The sequence below is a fragment of the Propithecus coquereli genome, unplaced genomic scaffold (assembly GCF_000956105.1).
Source record: "Propithecus coquereli isolate 6110/MARCELLA unplaced genomic scaffold, Pcoq_1.0 Scaffold8, whole genome shotgun sequence".
NCBI lineage: Eukaryota > Metazoa > Chordata > Mammalia > Primates > Indriidae > Propithecus > Propithecus coquereli.
The window spans coordinates 7298637-7302937 of record NW_012154173.1 but is presented as its reverse complement, the minus strand read 5'-3'; positions in this window follow the sequence as shown (position 1 = coordinate 7302937).

The window sequence follows — 4301 nt, the reverse complement described above, 5'->3', positions numbered from 1 at the left end:
TAAATAAACAAGATGGCTTCCGAGTTTCAAACACAACTAAAATCTGAAAAAGATATAATGGAATTGATAGGGATACCGGCCAGGGAATTATTTCAACCTGGCCAAATTAGATAAGCTCTCTTGAGGAGGTGATATTTGAGATATATAAATCCCTTACTATACATTAATCTAAAAGTAAGAGAAAACACTGAAAGACAGTCATTAAATCTGATCTGGGACATACATTCATTACCAGTGCTGCTAAGTGTTTTAGAAAAAAAAAAAAAAAACATAGAAGAAGCCTAGGGAAGTGAAGGTAGACATCATGGGGCATGTGAGTATTGAAAACGTGTTGGATTTGAATAGAAACCGAGGAAAGTGTTTGGGTAACAGTTAAAGCACAGATGTGTGAATGATTATGGCATGCCGTGGATATTACATCAAGACTATTTTGTAAAACAAACAAACAAAAACTACTACATAAAAGAATTGCCACTGTAGATTTGGCCTTCCTAAGAATGTTTTTGTGTGTGATGTGTTTTGCAGAAAGTTCAACAAAAGGATATAGTGACTTTTTTTCCCATTCAAAATGTCCAAGGCATGCTTATATATGAGGCTATTAGGGAGTGGTGGGAAATAAAGATGGATAATAAGGAATTAGAGCCAGTTTAGGGGGTGCCTTCCAAGCCAGTATATGAGAATTTCTTGGACATTTATTATTATGTGGGACTAAAGAGGTATCATTGTGTTCTTTCTATTACCACTTAGCAGTTAATGGTAGTAAAGAATGAATGGGTCAGAGAGACAGGAGGCTAACTCCCAAAATTCTTTATAAAATGTATTAATTATTGCTAAATATGACATTAATGACTAAAATAATGACATTACTAACAGTCTGGCAGCATAATGTGTTGTAAAGGGCATAGGCCTAACAGGTCAGTAAATCTCTGTCTGCCATTAACTGGTTGTGTGACCATAAATAGGTCACTTTACGTCACTTAGCTTCAGTTTTTTCATTTTTAAATTAACCTTTCAAGGTCTCTTTAAGATGAAAAATTCTATAATTTTATGATGAGTGCCTTATAACAAGATTTTGTTATATCTATGTTAAATGTTGGTCAAAGAAAGGGGATCTGAGAATTGAAGAAATTGCATGCCGAAATATTCAGGGTTGTATTCGCTGAGTCTTTTTGAATTATCTCTACCCTAATATGTTTGTTCATTAGTAAGCATTGTGGAAAGAATAGTGAAATTGCAGTTTGTTCCTGCTTCTGGTAATTCTATGACTTTCTTTCTGTCTCCTCTCCATCTTTAAAACATGTAAGATTGCACTTCTGTATATGCCTTGTACAGATTTCAAAGCACCATTAAATAACAACAAAATATTTATTGTAATTTTACCATCTTGGAATTAATATTAGACATAATGTTTATAGTAGTGTGTGCTTCATGAATTAATGAACTGAGTCATGGGTTGATAAATCGTATGGATGAATCTTTTAAAAGAAGAACATTCCAATTGTGGTATTGCAGAATTGCCTATGGGTGTCAAGTGGGAACTTTGCCATTGCTGTGTTATTAATCTTTTTCCTGTTCTCTCTTCATCATTAATTTTAAAAAGGGATATTCTTCAAGGAGCAAAATCTTTATATGTGTATGTAGCAACAATAAGTGCAAAAAGAAAGCATTAACAAATTCAAAAAGAATTCTAAACCAATAGATGATTATACTCTCACTATATATATTTTATTCTTACTTTATGGAGAGTAAAAAATTTTTCAGAAGAAATTTGTGCATATCATCTCATATTTCCATTAAAACAATATTTTTGTCTCTCAAGATGATATACAGTTGGCTCTTGAACAACGCAAGTTTGAACTGCACAGGTTCACTGATACACAGATTTTCTTCCACTTCTGCCACCCCTGAGACAGCAAGACCAACCCCGCCGCTTCCTCCTTCTCCTTGGCCTACTCAATGTGGAGACAAAGAAATGAAGACCTTTATGATGATCAACCTCCACTTGATGAATAGTAAATATATTTCTATGCCTTATGATTTTCTTAATATTTTCTTTTCTTTCACTTCATTGTAAGAATACAGTATTAATACATATAACATGCAAACTATGGGTTAATCAACTGTTTATGCTATTGGTAAGGCTTCAAGTCAACAGTAGGCTATGGGTAGTTAAGTTTTTGGAGCCTCAAAAATTATTTTCAGATATTCAACAGCATGGGAGATGGGCACCCCAATCCCCCTGTTGTTCAGGGTCAACTGTATAGCTGCCTGAAAGTACCATTTTTATCTTTATTTCAAGAGCTAATAATCAACTACCATATGTATGTATTTAGGATAAAATGTCTCAACACATTGATATATTTGACACTAAAATAAGTACACAGTCAGCAGAAGATAATATTTTATTGAGTCAAATATTCTATGTCTTTTAACATAGAAAATATAATTAGCTTTTGTTTCAAGAAAGTTCCTCCCCCTCAAAAAACAATTGTTATGTTTGAAACTATTTCAATCGTATATACATGCACATAGGCAACTTCCATCTGTGCATGCAATATGTATCATCTACTAAATTCAAGGAATATGATTTCAAACTCTCCATGCTCTAGAGCACGTGCACACATTCCCATAAGTTGTAAATAGCTGTTATCACTTGTTAGGATAACTTAATTAAACTTGCTTATTAAAAACCTTTAATTCGTTAGTGATAAAATCTTGATTAGTACATTTTCCTGCTAGGTGACCTTCTAATTTAATAGAAAATGAATTTTTAAATGGGGAAAAATGCCTGTGGCAGAGATTTTGTGCGAGTGAATAGAGTTTGCAATACACACAGGGATATATTCTAGCCTAATTAGTAAGGGTGCAAATGAATTTTTATTTCATACACCAGAAGTGTCATTGATGAACCATGGTGAGGAGTTTGAAATGCATTCAGATTGGCAGTGTGGGACTGAAATCTGTGGGAAAATCACAAGCTAATTCATTGATTGCCCCTTGGAAATTACTGCTGTTAATTGTTAGGTAATTAACATGGAGCTACAATTATATTGGCCTAAGGGGGTGATTAATGTTTCAACATGTCACATTAGCAGCGGCTGGATTTTCAAAGCTTTTCTTTTCACATGGTTTAGGAGACAGATGGTATATTGTCTATGGATTTTTTTTTTTTTTTTACTAAAGTTTATGCTGAGAGCAAGTGTGTGTGAATTTTCTGTTCTTGAACCTCCTTTTATAGATATGAATTTTAACACAAGCATTTTATAACATTTATGAAATAATGTAGTATTGGCTAATAATATCCCCTACCTAAAATAAATATTGCTAAACAGGAAAGTTATTTTAATTTTATCTGTGGGTGTAAAAATCAAAGCTGTCTTAAATTTGAGGAGTTGGCATTTTTCTTTATGACAGGTCTTAAATTATTTAGTGATAATAAGAGGAAAAAGAATTGTATGATATCATATTTATAACAATCAATATAATTTAAGGAGAAACCAAATAAACCATGTTGAACAAATGCATTTACAGTAATGTAGAGTACATTAATGTTTCTTTCCTGCCTTTCATTACCTCTTTCACTCTTTGTTTCTTTTTTCTTAAAGCTATGTACTGCCCCATACACCAAGCCCTAATTTAGTCCTGTTCATTGTGACATGGATTTTTCAGAACTTTCTCTTGAAGAAGCAATGTTGATCCCTAAGTATCAAGGCTGAAAATGAATGGACTGAATGCACCAAATCAACTGCTTATTTATTTAGGGAGGACCCTCGCAAAAGCCAACACTAACACTTACAAAATTTGCCACAGGTGTTGCATTCTGTGTTAAGAACTCGCCTGTACCAATTCATTTTATCTCACTTTCAAGGTTTGTGAAGCTGTTTCCAAAGTTTGGGGTACATCTATTTTATAATGAAAATACCTATGAAAAAAATCATATCCAAACTATAGTCACTTGCACAATTGAAAACATCATTCTTGCAAATTAATTTTATTTACAGATAAATCAACCCTCTGTTGATCCTAGATATGCAGGCATAGATTCCGAGAACAATATTTTTAATATGCAATCCATCTATTTTCATTTGAAACTCATTTTGGCTGAAATGGTTAAAAATTTTTTTTCTAAGTATTTTAATTTTTTTGATGCTACTGTAAATGGAATCTTTTTTTTAAGTTTATTTTTTGGATTGAGTCATTTAAAACAACTTTTGAGATAAATGGGCCTTGACTGCATTGGTATAGCAGAGCCTTCCACAGCTTTCTCCTGGCTCCACAAACATAATTCCATGTTTTTATTT